The sequence below is a fragment of the Chiloscyllium plagiosum genome, unplaced genomic scaffold, assembly GCF_037043375.1.
Source record: "Chiloscyllium plagiosum isolate Xiang-an unplaced genomic scaffold, Cpla_swu_hap1 HiC_scaffold_17, whole genome shotgun sequence".
Lineage (NCBI taxonomy): Eukaryota > Metazoa > Chordata > Chondrichthyes > Orectolobiformes > Hemiscylliidae > Chiloscyllium > Chiloscyllium plagiosum.
This window is the reverse complement of record NW_028270155.1, coordinates 70037988-70054024: the sequence shown is the minus strand read 5'-3', so window position 1 is coordinate 70054024 and position 16037 is coordinate 70037988. Positions and strand designations below refer to the sequence as shown.

Sequence of the window (16037 nt, the reverse complement as noted above, 5' to 3'; positions counted from 1 at the left end):
ACAGATTAACCAGCCTCTGGCTGAAGGAATTCCTCCCCATCTCAGTTCTAAAGGGTCATTCCTTCACTCTGAGGCTGTGCCCTCGGGCCCTCGTCTCTCCCACTAGTGGAAAAATCTTCTCCATGTCCACTCTATCCAGGCGCCTCTCAGTATGCTGTTTCAATCAGATCCCCCTTCATCCTCCTTAAATGACAGACCCAGAGCCCTCAACTGCTCCTTTTATGACAAGCCCTTCATCCCCAGGATCATTCTAAGAAATGTCTTCTCAACCCTCCAACACCAGCACATCTTTCCGAAGGTACAGGGTCCAAATCTGTTCACTGTGGTCTGACCAGATCCTTAAACAGCCTCAGCAGTACATCCCTGCTCTTGTATTTTAGCTTGCTCAAAGGTAACGCTAACAATACAGCACAAGGAGTTTGTGGCGTTTGCACATTCTCCCCGTGTCTGTGTGGGTTTCCTCCGGGTGCTCTGGTTTCCTCCCACAGTCCAAAGATGTGCAGGTTAGATGGATTGACCATAGTGCCCAGAGATGTGCAGGTAGGTTGGATTGACCATAGTGTCCAGGGATGTGCAGGTAAGGTGGATTGACCATAGTGTCCAGAGATGTGCAGGTTAGATGGATTGACCATAGTGTCCAGAGATGTGCAGGTAAGGTGGATTGACCATAGTGTCCAGAGATGTGCAGGAAAGGTGGATTGACCATAGTGTCCAGAGATGTGCAGGAAAGGTGGATTGACCATAGTGTCCAGGGATGTGCAGGAAAGGTGGATTCACCATAGTGTCCAGAGATGTGCAGGTAAGGTGGATTGACCATAGTGTCCAGAGATGTGCAGGTAAGTTGGATTGACCATAGTGTCCAGGGATGTGCAGGTTAGATGGATTCACCATAGTGTCCAGGGATGTGCAGGTAAGGTGGATTGACCATAGTGTCCAGAGATGTGCAGGAAAGGTGGATTGACCATAGTGTCCAGAGATGTGCAGGTGAGATGGATTGACCATAGTGCCCAGAGATGTGCAGGAAAGGTGGATTCACCATAGTGCCCAGAGATGTGCAGGTAAGGTGGATTGACCATAGTGTCCAGGGATGTGCAGGTAAGGTGGATTGACCATAGTATCCAGGAATCTGCAGGAAAGGTGGATTGACCATAGTATCCGGGAATCTGCAGGAAAGGTGGATTGACCATAGTATCCAGGAATGTGCAGGTTAGATGGATTGACCATAGTGTCCAGAGATGTGCAGGTAAGGTGGATTGACCATAGTGTCCAGGGATGTGCAGGTAAGGTGGATTGACCATAGTGTCCAGGGATGTGCAGGTTAGATAAATTGACCATAGTGTCCAGAGATGTGCAGGTAAGGTGGATTGACCATAGTGTCCAGGAATCTGCAGGTTAGATGAATTGACCATAGTGTCCAGAGATGTGCAGGTAAGGTGGATTGACCATAGTGTCCAGGGATGTGCAGGTAAGGTGGATTGACCATAGTATCCAGGAATGTGCAGGTTAGATGAATTGACCATAGTGTCCAGGAATCTGCAGGAAAGGTGGATTGACCATAGTGTCCAGAGATGTGCAGGTAAGGTGGATTGACCATAGTATCCAGGAATGTGCAGGTAACTTGGATTGACCATAGTGTCCAGAGATGTGCAGGTAAGGTGGATTGACCATAGTGTCCAGGAATCTGCAGGAAAGGTGGATTGACCATAGTGTCCAGGGATGTGCAGGTAAGGTGGATTGACCATAGTGTCCAGGGATGTGCAGGTAAGGTGGATTGACCATAGTGTCCAGGGATGTGCAGGTAAGGTGGATTGACCATAGTATCCAGGGATGTGCAGGTAAGGTGGATTGACCATAGTGTCCAGGGATGTGCAGGTAAGGTGGATTGACCATAGTGTCCAGGAATCTGCAGGAAAGGTGGATTGACCATAGTATCCAGGAATGTCCAGGTTAGATGGATTGACCATAGTGTCCAGGAATCTGCAGGTAAGGTGGATTGACCATAGTGTCCAGAGATGTGCAGGTAAGGTGGATTGACCATAGTGTCCAGGAATCTGCAGGAAAGGTGGATTGACCATAGTATCCAGGGATGTGCAGGTAAGGTGGATTGACCATAGTGTCCAGGGATGTGCAGGTAAGGTGGATTGACCATAGTGTCCAGGAATCTGCAGGAAAGGTGGATTGACCATAGTATCCAGGAATGTCCAGGTTAGATGGATTGACCATAGTGTCCAAGAATCTGCAGGTAAGGTGGATTGACCATAGTGTCCAGAGATGTGCAGGTAAGGTGGATTGACCATAGTGTCCAGGGATGTGCAGGTAAGGTGGATTGACCATAGTGTCCAGGGAGGTGCAGGTAAGTTGGATTGACCATAGTGTCCAGAGATGTGCAGGTAAGGTGGATTGACCATAGTATCCAGGAATGTGCAGGTAAGTTGGATTGACCATAGTGTCCAGAGATGTGCAGGTAAGGTGGATTGACCATAGTGTCCAGGAATCTGCAGGTAAGGTGATTGACCATAGTGTCCAGGGATGTGCAGGTTAGATGGATTCACCATAGTGTCCAGGGATGTGCAGGTAAGGTGGATTGACCATAGTGTCCAGGAATCTGCAGGAAAGGTGGATTGACCATAGTATCCAGGAATGTCCAGGTTAGATGGATTGACCATAGTGTCCAGGAATCTGCAGGTAAGGTGGATTGACCATAGTGTCCAGAGATGTGCAGGTAAGGTGGATTGACCATAGTGTCCAGAGATGTGCAGGTAAGGTGGATTGACCATAGTGTCCAGGAATCTGCAGGTAAGGTGGATTGACCATAGTGTCCAGAGATGTGCAGGTAAGGTGGATTGACCATAGTGTCCAGGGATGTGCAGGTAAGGTGGATTGACCATAGTGTCCAGGGATGTGCAGGTAAGGTGGATTGACCATAGTGTCCAGGGATGTGCAGGTAAGTTGGATTGACCATAGTGTCCAGAGATGTGCAGGTAAGGTGGATTGACCATAGTATCCAGGAATGTGCAGGTAAGTTGGATTGACCATAGTGTCCAGAGATGTGCAGGTAAGGTGGATTGACCATAGTGTCCAGGAATCTGCAGGTAAGGTGGATTGACCATAGTGTCCAGAGATGTGCAGGTAAGGTGGATTGACCATAGTGTCCAGAGATGTGCAGGTAAGGTGGATTGACCATAGTGTCCAGGAATCTGCAGGTAAGGTGGATTGACCATAGTGTCCAGAGATGTGCAGGTAAGGTGGATTGACCATAGTGTCCAGAGATGTGCAGGTAAGGTGGATTGACCATAGTGTCCAGGAATCTGCAGGTAAGGTGGATTGACCATAGTGTCCAGGAATCTGCAGGTAAGGTGGATTGACCATAGTGTCCAGGAATCTGCAGGTAAGGTGGATTGACCATAGTGTCCAGAGATGTGCAGGTAAGGTGGATTGACCATAGTGTCCAGGAATGTGCAGGTAAGGTGGATTGACCATAGTATCCAGGAATGTGCAGGTAAGTTGGATTGACCATAGTCTCCAGAGATGTGCAGGTAAGGTGGATTGACCATAGTGTCCAGGAATCTGCAGGTAAGGTGGATTGACCATAGTGTCCAGAGATGTGCAGGTAAGGTGGATTGACCATAGTGTTCAGAGATGTGCAGGTAAGGTGGATTGACCATAGTGACCATAGTGATACGAAAGTCGGAGGAGTTGTTGACAGTGAGGAAGGATGTGGCAGGTTACAGCAGGATATAGAGAAGCTGCAGAGCTGGGCAGAAAGGTGGCAAATGGAATTCAATGTAGCTAAGTGTGAGGTGATTCACTTTGGGAAGAATAACAAAAAGATGCGGTACTGGGCTAATGGTCGGATACTTGGTAGTGTGGATGAGCAGAGGGATCTTGGTGTCCATGTACACAGATCTCTGAAAGTTGCCACCCAGGTAAATAGTGCGGTAAGGAAGGCATATGGCGTACTGGCTTTTATTGGTAGAGGAATTGAGTTCTGGAGTCCTGAGGTCATGATGCAGTTGTATAAGACTCTGGTGCGGCCGCATCTGGAATATTGTGTGCAGTTTTGGTCGCCATACTATAGGAAGGATGTGGAGGCACTGGAACGGGTGCAGGGGAGGTTTACCAGGATGTTGCCTGGTATGGAAGGAAGATCGTATGAGGAAAGACTGAGACACTTGGGGCTGTTTTCATTAGAGAAAAGAAGGTTTAGGGGTGACTTGATTGAGGTGTACAAGATGATTAGGGGGTTAGATAGGGTTGACAGTGTGAACCTTTTCCCGCGTATGGAGTCGGGTATTACAAGGGGGCATAGCTTTAAATTAAGGGGGGGTAGATATAGGACTGAAGTTAGGGGTAGGTTCTTCACTCAGCGAGTCGTAAGTTCATGGAATGCCCTGCCAGTAGCAGTGGTGGACTCTCCCTCTTTATGGGCATTTAAGCGGGCATTGGATAGGTATATGGAGGATAGTGGGTTAGTATAGGTTAGGTGGGCTTGGATCGGCGCAACATCGAGGGCCAAAGGGCCTGTACTGCGCTGTATTCTTCTATGTTCTATGTTCTATGTAGATGTGCAGGTAAGGTGGATTGACCATAGTGTCCAGAGATGTGCAGGTAAGGTGGATTGACCATAGTGTCCAGAGATGTGCAGGTAAGGTGGATTGACCATAGTGTCCAGGGATGTGCAGGTAAGGTGGGTTAGCCATGGGAAATGCCGGGTTACAGGGATAGTGGGGCGGTGGGTCTGGGTGGGTTGCCGCTCAGAGGGTCAGAATGGACTCGATGGACCGAATGGGATTCTAAGTACAATACCCTCAGTCCTGTGTTGAGTTTTCTTAGTTGTCTCCTTAGTTGCTGTTCCTGCGTTTAAATTCCAGACCCTTTCTACACTCTGTGTCTGATACTCTGGAAACATTAATAACCTCTGCTGAGCAATATGTGCGCTGCAACAGAAGTCAAAGTAGCAGAAGGAACTTAGGAATTTAAAACAACATTTCAGTGAGGGGCTATAGAAATCTTCTTACACTGCCTAGTCGCCATGCCATTTTAATATCAGTGGCAGAGGGTAAACCATGAGAGTTTCCTAACAAGAAGAGGCATTTACTTAACACACAGTAGTTTATGGCATGATAGCAAAAGATACAAATACCATGAACGAGCTGAGCATAAATATAACATTCACCAGTCACAGAGAAGTCTGTCTCCATTGGGACTGTTTGCAAGACTAACCAATTCTCCAAATGGTGGTATGGGGTGGCACGGTGGCTCAGTGGTTGGCACTGTTGCCTCACAGCACCAGGGACCCAATTTCAACTCCAGCCTCGGGCGACTGTCTGTGTGGAGTTTGCACATTCCCCCCGTATCTGCGTGGGTTTCCTCCGGGTGCACCGGTTTCCTCCCACAGTCCAAAGATGTGCAGGTCAGGTGAATTCTGGATTAGTGGTGCTGGAAGAGCACAGCAGTTCTGGCAGCATCCAGCACCACTAATCCAGAATCTGGTTTCCAGCATCTGCAGTCGTTGTTTTTCCCTAGGTCAGGTGAATTGCCCATGATGTGCAGGTTAGGTGCATGAGTCAGGGGTAAATGTAGGGGAATGGGTCTGGGTGGGTTACTCTTTGGAGGAGAAAGTGAGGATTGCAGATGCTGGAGATCAGAGCTGAAAATGTGTTGCTGGAAAAGCGCAGCAGGTCAGGCAGCATCCAAGGATCAGGAGAATCGACGTTTCGGGCATGAGCCCTTCTTCAGGAACCTTTGGAGGGTCAGTTTCCACACTGCAGGGATTCTATGAAGCCTCCAACCAAACCTTCAGGGTGAAGCAAATGAGACCATGTCATTAACTCTTTCAGAACCATTACATTTTGCATCCCAACATCTGCAGGAAAGATCTGCATAGGTTACTTCCAGGTGCTCCGATTTCCTCCCACAATTTAAAGATGTGCAGGTTAGGGTGAATTGGCCATGCTAAATTGCCCATAGTGTTCAGGGATGTGTGGGTTAGGTGCATTAGTCAGGGGTAAATGTAAAGTAATAGGGTAGGGGATGGGTTTGGGTGGGTTACTCTTCAGAGGGTCGGTGTGGACTGGTTGGGCTGAATGGCCTGTTTCCACACTGTAGGGATTCTGCAATAACTGGGACTAGTTTAGTTTGGGAAACATGATCAGCGTGGACAAGCTGGACTGAAGGGTGTGTAAGACAAAACAGCAGCAGTGCTGACACCTCTACTGTGCACCATCTTCCTGGCACTAATGGTATCCAATTGCATGTGGTTAATAGTAGGTACATAATAGGATCATTTCCCTGCAGGACAGTGGGAGAGGGGATGGGGGTGTGGGGCAGTGAACCTGTATGGTCATGAATTCCGAGAATACTCCTCAGGGTCCAATGGCGAGAGCTCAGCTTCAGATAAGCTCAGGATCTAAACGTGGTGAGCGTCAAACGTAGCCTCCGAATTCCGGACTGTTTTAGTCAGCCCATCGGCTGCCTCTCGGGTTTGTATCACAGCCACTCCACGGAGTCTGACCGAAGCAAGGCTCCGATCCCTCGGCAGTTTGTTCTGTTTGGCTGAAATGACTTGGACAGGCAACATCCGCGCCAACCACACCCCAGAGTGCCCTCCGTGCCACCGCACGCTGCCCTCGAAGCAGCAGCAGCAGGGGGTCAGAGACTGTCAAACATCTCCTGCTGGGATGCGCCTTCACAGAGAAAGTCTGGAGGAAGATGCAGTGGATTTTGTCATGGTTCCCTCCCAGGCAGCTCCGTGAGACGGTCTGTTCCCTGGGACACACACTGAGACAAACATCGACTACACCCAGAAGACCACCAACTCAGATGGCCTTTGGTCCGCTTGGACCTTGTTGGTCTTCCAGAACATGGAGTTGACCCCGATGATGTGTTACAGACTGGGACCTTCCAAGGTCCAGGACTACGTACTGAGGGACACACTGAAGCTTGGGGCAGCTGCTGCCAAGGCGCGATGGGGAAAGACCACCATCTGAGGTCTTCCTGCTGGAGGTATATGGGGGTCTGTTCAGTTATCGGGACATCCCAGTACCTCAAATAACTGTCAACATAATCTTGGACAAGTAAGAGACTCTCTGGTTAGTTTGGGTAGAGTCAAACTCCAATGTTTGTTTCTTCGTGAGCTACTGTACAGAAACGAACTGCTTTAGTGACTAGGCATGTCGATAACGATATTTTTATGAATAAAGGATATTTTGTGAAGTGCGCACTGGGGACACCATTTCCTCAGTGTGGGGTAACATGGTTTGCACTCAGAGGATGACCTGCAATCTGCTCAGAGAGCGCGGGGATGCAGTGACGTGCCCGAAAGGGCGGCATGGTGGCACAGTGGTTAGCACTGCTGCCTCACAGCGCCAGAGACTCAGGTTTGGTTCCAGCCTCGGGTGATTGTCTGTGTAGAGTTTGCACGTTCTCCCCATGTCTGTGTGGGTTTCCTCCAGGTGCTCTGGTTTCCTCCCACAATCCAAAGATGTGCGGGTCAAGTGGCCATGCTAAATTGCCCATAGTATTCAGCGATGTGTAGGTTAGGTGCATTAGTCAGGGGTAAATGTGGGTAGGGTAGGGGAATGGGTCTGGGTGGGTTACTCTTTGTAGGGTCAGTGTGGACTTATTGGGCTGAAGGGCCTGTTTCCACACTGTAGGGTTACTATGAGTTATTCTGTACGAGGAACAATTCAGTGAGTCGGAACAGTGCTTGTTTTGGAGAGGGAGAGAGAGAAGCTTGCAAAGGGTTAACCACTGCACCCAGCTCCAGTAGTAGGTTATCCTACCCATCGATACTGAGAGAGCTGGTGGCTTAGGTTAATGTGCTTTCACACAAAGCATAATGCAGAGAGCCAGTGCTCACAATTACAGACTGGGAACCTGCCCCCTCCTGTTAGACCAGCAGGAGGTTAGGAGAACACAGCAAACCAGGCAGCATAGGTGGTGGAGACAAGGTGTAGCCCTTCTTCAGGACTGGAGGTGGGTTTAAGGGGAGCTGCAGATAAAGGGGGTGGTCTAAGGGAGAGTTTTTGGTGGGGAGAGGGGTGACGTGCTGAGGTAGGGATAGGTGAACACAGGTAGTGTGTATCATCTGGTTGATTGTTCGGAGGAATGAATCCAATTGATGGCAGGAAGGAAGGGTTGGACCTGAAACATTGACTTCTGCACCCCCTGGTGCTGCCTGACATGATGAGTCCTCCCAGCCTCCTGCCTGTCAAGAAAGGACGGGTTGGTCAGAGGAATGGAAGGGAGGGGGAGGGGCTGGAAAGGGAGTCGGGGGATGGGAAGGGAGGTTATTTGAAATTGGAGAACTCAATGTTGAGTCCTCCGGGCTGTCAGCTGCCTGGGTGGAAGATATAATGTTGTTCCTCCAATCTGCAGTCTGATTCGCTGTGGCCATGGAGGAGGCCGAGAATGGTCATGTCAGACAGGGAATGGGATGGGGAATTAAAATGGGCAGTGACTGGGAGGTCAGGTCGGCCTCTGCGGGCCCAGCTGAGATGCTTGGCGAAATGGTCCCTAAGTTTATGTTTGCCCTGACCGATTATAGAGAAGACCACATCGGGAGCAGCGGATACAGTAAACTAGGAGGAGAGGCAGGTGAACTTCTGTCTCACCTGGAAGGACTGTTTGGGGCCCTGGATGGAGGTGAGGGGAGTGGTGTATCAGCAGGTTTTGCATCTTTTCCAGTTGCAGGGGAAGATACCTAGGGGTTTGGGGGAGGTCGGTCGGTAGGGAGAGTAGCACAAACCAAGGATTGTCAAGGGGAACGGTGCTTGCAGAAGGCAGAGAGGGGTGGGGAGGGAAAGATGTTCTTGGTGGTGGGGTCTAGTTGTGTTTAAGGATGAAGTGTTGGATGCGGAGACTGGTGGGGTGGTAGGTGAGGACCAGGGGATTCTGTCTTTATTGCATTTGGCGGGGAGGGGGGGGGGGTGGGATGGTGGTTAGAGCAGTGGAGCAGGGAATGGAGGTGGTGCCATGGAGGGCTGTCTGGATGACAGAGTGGGGGGGAAAGCACATTGTTCAAAATAGGTGGACATCTGGGATGCTTGGGAGTGGAATGTCTCCTCGTCTGAGCAGATGATTTGGGAGAATGGGATGGAGATCTTGCAGGATACTGGGTGGGAGGAGGTATAGTCCAGGTAGTTAGGGGAGTCTGTGGGTTTATAGTAAATGTCCGTCTGGAGACTGTCGCCAAAGAGTCAAGTGTAGCTGGAGGCCATCTGAGTGCCCATGGTCACCCCCGGGATTTGGAGGAAATGGGAGGATTTATTGAGGGTGAGGACCAGTTCAGCGAGGTGGAGGAGGGTATTGGTGGAGGGGGACTGGATGGCTCTGTTGGAGAGGAAGAAGAGGAGAGCATGGAGGTCGTCCTTGTGGGATATGGACATGTATAAGGACTGCACATCCATATTGAAGATAAAGCGTTGGGGGCCGGGGAACTGGAAGTTTCCAAAGGGGTGAAGGGCATGGTGTAGATGGGAAGTGTCTGGACCAAGGGGGATAGAACGGAGTTGAGGTAGGAAGAAATCAGCTCGGTGGAGCAGGAGCACGTGGAGACGATGGGTGGGCCTGGGGTAGTTGGGCTTGTGGATCTTGGGAAGCAGGTAGAACCGGGCAGTGCAGGGCTGGGGGACCATGAGGTTGGAGGCAGTGAGATCATGGACAGTGTGGTAACAGTGTCCTATTAGCCATGGTGGAACATAGTCAAGAGGGAGGTAGGATGTACTATCGGAGAACTGGCATTCAGCCTCTGCAACATACAGGTTTGTACTCCAGACTACCACAGTTACGCCTTTGTCAGCAGGTTTGATGGTGAATAGATCACTGCACATTTGGAGGTGGTGAGGTTGGAGTGGATGAAGGAATTGGACAAATCAAGGCAGTTGATGCAATGGCAATCAGCAATAGAGGGGTCCAGGGCTGGTAAAAAGCTACGAGGGACATTCAAGAGGAAGAGCAATGTTAGAGGCAGGAGAAGGGGTCCTCAGAGTGGTTGGGAGTCTTTGTTGGGAGGAGGCAAGGAGGTGGAGAAAGAGCTTCACGTCTTGGTGGGCATGGAACTGGTTGAGCTGGGGGTGGAGAGCCATGAATGTGAGCCCTTTACTGAGGACACTTCAGTCTCAGAGTTCAAGATCAAGGGAGATGGTGAATATATGACAACGCTCAGGGGTGGGGGTTTGGAGGGGGTGCCTCAAGGAGGCTAAAACCAGGACAGGGGATAGCATACGATGGGTGAGGGTTGGACATGGTATGCTGGGGGGGGGGGGGGAAGTAGATGTGGGAGAGGAAGGAGATTGGGATGGGGGTGTGGAGAGGTGGGCAGTTTCCCATCGCCTCCTGCTGAAGCCATGCAGTACAGCACTCACTTCCAAGTCCTCAGAGCATTTGGCAGAGATCCCCAAAGGACCAGAGTTTAATTCAATCAGCCCTGCAGCCTCCCAACAAAGGGCCCATCAGTCATTTCCCTCTCTGTGGAGAGCTACCTTTGAAACATAGCTGCGGCCCATATATTTTTAACAAATGAAGTCAGTGTGTCAGGAGAGGCTTAGAATAGAGTTGAATCCACAAAGATCACCAATGGGACTGAGATAGTGAAACAGCAGCACACGAGAAGCAGCCTAATAGTTTGCCATCAATCTTTTGACAGCTTGGGACCTGAATCACCACAGACTCTCTCTGTCCACCCGTGCCCACCCCCCGGAAAACCCCTCCCAACCGCCCCCTCCCTCAGATTGTCCAGGGACCCCCACTCCCCCGGTTTTACTCAATCCCTCGCTCTCCAAAATGGCTGACTCATATCATCTCCGCAATAACAACACATCCGAGGCCTGCAGCAGCCGGTTCCTGAAGGGGGACAGCCCACTGCCTTAGGGCAGGGAATGCCAGAGTTGCGCATAGCAAGATCCCACAAGCAGGGAAGCAGCCGTGGACTGGATTTCTCAGGCTCTTGCAGGCCATCTCTCCCCCCCCCGCCACCCCCATCCCTTATTGAGATGGTAACCCTATAGCACCGCGTACATCCAGTGACAGAGGCAGGGCCAAGTCCACGATTTGCAGTCTCATCTGAGAGACGGCACTGTAGCACTCCCTCAGTCCTGCCAGCTTGTGTCGAACCTCTGCAGTCAGAGCTGTTCTGCTGAACCACTACAGAGAGGCAGGTACAGAAAGATAGACACAGAGACAAAGAGAGAGAGACACACACACACTCACACATAGAGACAGAGAGAGAAAGACAGGGAGAGAGAGAGAAGGACAGGGAGAGAGAGAAAGACAGGGAGAGAGAGAAGGACAGAGAGAGAGAGAGAGACAGAGGGAAAGACACAGACAGACAGACATAGAGAGAGAAAGAGACAAAGAGAAAGAGCCACAGAGAGAGAGAGATTCACACACACAGACATAGAGAGAGAGACAGTGCGAGAAAGAGCCACAGAGAGAGAGAGATTCACACACACAGACATAGAGAGAGAAAGAGACAGTGAGAAAGAATGCTACACCGAGAGAGATTCACACACACATAGACACATAGAGAGGGTGACACACATACGCAGAGAGACGGAAGAGAGAGAGACATTAAGAGAGAGACACATACATAGAGGTACATGGAGAGGGAGCATACAGATATACATAAAGAGAGAGACAGAAACATGCACACACAGACATACACACCAACTCTCACATACAGACACACACACAGATACACACTCTTACGTACACATACAGACACATATTCACATACAGACATACACACACACGCACGCACACACACAGACACTTACATGCGCACACTCACACACACAGCCACACACACACATACACAGTCTAACACACATGTACACAGGCACACTCGCATACACACACACTCATATAGACGTACGCATACACAGTCTCGCAAACACATACACACACACGTGCGCATACACAGTCTAACACACACATACACAGTCTCACACAGACATTCTCCCACACAGACACACACCGAGATGAAGAGTGAAGCAGGGTGGTAAGTGAAGCTGAAACGTGTGTGTGGATGTGGTTGCTGGGTAAAGAGGTCAGAGTGGGCTCCCACTTGGCTGGGGGTGATGGGGGTGGGGGTGCTGGTGATGGAGATCACACGCTGGGGAGAAACACCTGGTGAGGACATTGCAGAAACTGTTTGAGATCAGTCCTCAGCTCCCATTTTAACGAGGGTTTCCAAGGTAACTGATAGCAGAACGCTGGTCTCCTCAAAAATCCTGAGGCCGGGCACACACTGTGGGGGAGGAGGACAGGTCGGTGTTAGTAGTGGGGGAGTGCAAAACGGGAATGTGCAGCATTCTACCCCCACCCTCCCCACCCCCCCCCCCACACACACACAGACATACACACACACAAACACACACACAGACATAGAGACACAAACACACAGACATAGAACACAAACATACACACAGACATAGACAGACACAAACACACACATAGACAGACACAAACATACGCACACAGACATAGACACACAGAGACAGACACACACTGACACACACAGACATAGACAGACACAAACATACACACAGACAGACACACACCGACACCAACACACAGAGACATAGACACAGACACACACACATACACACACAGACATAGACACACAGAGACATAGACAGATGCAAGCATACCCACACAGACACACACAGAAGCACATACTGACACGCAGGGATACACAGACACTGACACACAGCGACATAGACACATACGCAGAAACACGCGTGTGTACATACAGACACACACAGAAATAAACGCACATAGACACAAACAGACAGACACATAGATGCAAGTGCAAACACACACACATCAACGCACACATACAGACACACGCACACAGGCACACTCAAACACTCACAGACACACACATACAGATACACATACATGCAGACACACAGGCACAAACACATACCGACGCACACAAACATACACATGCAGACACACACAGACATAGACACGTACACACAGACAAAGACACACACAGACACAAAAACCGATACAAACACACACACACACATACACACACAAACAGGTGCACTCACACAGACACACACACACAGGTACAGACAGACACAGACACACATACATACACAAAGACACACATACTCACAAAATCGCTGTCCTCCGAATCTGCTAACAGAGCACTGGGAGATGGCTGCACTCCCACCCGCCCCTCACAGTGCTAGCCTGCATCTCTGCTCCTTCCCTGATTGTTTCTGCCATAACTCCGGGGAGGGAGGGGGTTGCGAAGCTTGTGAAATATAAAGAGCCTCCTTCCCACCCACCCACACACCCACCCACCCACACCATTCAGAGACAGCCTGATTAGAGGTGAATGCCTTGGCATGCAGCATTCACAGAGAAGGGCCCCATTACCAAGTGGGCAGCTTACTGAATGGTGACCCCATGGTTATCAACGACTTAATCTCTCTCTGGGTCACTCCTGATTTCTTTGACCTTATTATCTCAGTGCCTGGTCGGAGGAAACCAGGTCACAGTTCTGAGGCCCCACTCTGTGCTACTTTGAATTGTCAGTCAAAGTAACCTCCTCTCCCCCCCCCCCCCCGCATCCCACCCAACCCTTCCCACCCCCAGGGCGTAGCTTAAATAGAACACATTATTCTCTTATTTGGAGCCAATTGTCTCCTTCCTCTCCTGAAAATAACTATTGCAGGGCACAGTTCTGCAGGATTGCCCTTTGCGCTATCATCCAACTGGTCTTTCGCCATAAAAGGCCTTTAGTGACCAGCATTGTTTAAAGATTAGTTCATCTGGTTTATGGTGGCTGATTCATCCCACTTTGTCTGGTTTCAGTAAATAGCACAGGCATTTGACTAAGTTGTTCAAAGCACATTTTAACTACGATCCTTAACAAAATTTTCTCTACAACTGAGAGTATTGCAGTCCTGAATTCACATTGTCAGAGCTACTGGCTTCCCAGTCTGATACTAAACATGGGCCGGCACGGTGGCTCAGTAGCTAGCACTGCTGCCTTGCTGCGACAGGGACCCGGGTTCGATTCCAGCCTCACATGACTGACTGTGTGGAGTTTGCACGTTCTCCCCGTGTCTGCGCGGGTTTCCTCCGGGTGCTCCGGTTTCCTCCCACGGTCCAGAGACCTGCAGGTCAGGTCTAAAGGAGCCTTCCACATCCACTAATATCATTTATTGTATCCGTTGCTCCCGATGCGGTCTCCTCTACATTGGGGAGACTGGGCACCTCCTAGCAGAACGCTTTAGGGAACATCTCCGGGACACCGGCACCAATCAACCAAACCGCCCCATGGCTCAACATTTCAACTCCCCCTCCCACTCTGCCGAGGATATGGAGGTCCTGGGCCTCCTTCACCGCCGCTCCCTCACCACCAGATGCATGGAAGAAGAACGCCTCATCTTCCGCCTCGGAACATTTCATCCCCAGGGCATCAATGTGGATTTCAATAGCTTCCTCATTTCCCCTTCCCCCACCTCATCCTAGTTTCTAACCACCAGCAAAACTGTCCCCTGACTTGTCCGGACTTGTCCGACCTGCCCAGCTCCTTTTCCACCTATTATCTCCACCCTCTCCTCCCTGACCTATCACCCTCATCTCCTCCCCCACTCACCCATTGTACTCTATGCTACTTTCTCCCCACCCCCACCCTCCTCTAGTTTATCTCTCCACGCTTCAGGCTCTCTGCCTTTATTCCTGATGAAGGGCTTTTGCCCGAAACGTCGATTTCGAAGCTCCTCGGATGCTGCCTGAACTGCTGTGCTCTTCCAGCACCACTGATCCAGAATCTGGTTTCCAGCATCTGCAGTCATTGTTTTTACCACCTTGGTCAGGTGAGTTACCCATGCTAAATTGCCTATAGCATTCAGGGATGTGTAGGTTGGGTACATTAGCCAGGGGAATGTAGAATAATAGGGTAACGGGAATGGGTCGAGTGGGTTATCCTTTGGAGGGTCGGTGTGGACTGGTTAGGCCGAAGGGCCTGTTTCTACACTGTAGGGATTCTCTGATTCTAAACTGACCCTATGTTCAAGTGGGATGAGAGATTCTTTCAGAAACAGTCTGAAGAACAGGAGAACCATCAGGGTGTCCTAGCCAGTATTTATCTCTCTGGCAGCAACCACCTGAACTGGATTAACCAATCTCTCATCTCACTGCTGCTTTCTGAGGTGTTGGTGTCCACGAATTGGCTCCGTCATGCGCCTATCGAACAGTAACAACACCTCAGAGGGCTCAGTTAGCTGCAGAGCACTTTCAGGGCACACAGCCTTCCAAGCAAAGACGGACATTGCTGGAGAAACTCGACAGGTCCGGCAGCATCTGTGGAGAGAGAACAGAGTGAACGTTTCGAATTCCGCGGCCCTCCTTCTTCCAATGTGGCTAGTCCTCCCCGCTACAACCCTCTCCCTCCATATCTAAAACATTCCTTAAAATCAACCTCTTCAAACAAGCTTTTGATCAATTCTGCTCATTATTGTAAAGTCCCTCCACTGCCCCTCCTGTTGTGTGAGCTACCTGGACCCCTGGTGACCAGAGGGTAGATTTCCGTCTACCATCTTCCTTTTACTTTGCAATCTCTGTAGTGTAATAGCAGGTGACACAGTGGCTCAGTGGTTAGCACTGCTGTCTCACAGTGCCAGGGTCCCGGGTTCGATTCCAGCCTCGGGCCACTGTCTGTGTGGAATAAGGATGATGAACACATTCACCCTGTATGGGTTTCCTCTCAGTGCCAATGATCGCATAATGTTCAGCACCACCCACAGACTCCTGAAACAGTCTGTGTCCAAATGCAACAAGATCTGGACAATAACCAGGCTTGGGTTGACAGTTGCCAAGCAACATTTATTCCACACAAATGCCAGGCTACAACAATCACCAACAAGAGACAATCCAACCCCCACTGTCAACATCCTAGAGGTTACCATTGACCAGAAACTCAACTGGATTCATCATATACAAGTGCAGGTCAGAGGCCACAGGCTAGGAATACTGCAGCAGGTAATTCCCCTCCTGACTCCCGAACGCCT

At 50.2% G+C, this 16037-nt stretch overlaps 1 long non-coding RNA gene across 1 annotated transcript; it reads right to left on the bottom strand.

Annotated features, from left to right (window-relative positions):
* Positions 1–5104: 5104 nt before the first annotated feature.
* LOC148147405 (uncharacterized) lies at positions 5105–13267 on the bottom strand. Its single transcript, XR_015759890.1, has 3 exons — positions 13130–13267; positions 12130–12250; positions 5105–5797 (listed from the first exon to the last, which is right to left on the bottom strand). It is a non-coding gene; the product is annotated as an uncharacterized LOC148147405 (long non-coding RNA).
* Positions 13268–16037: the final 2770 nt, after the last annotated feature.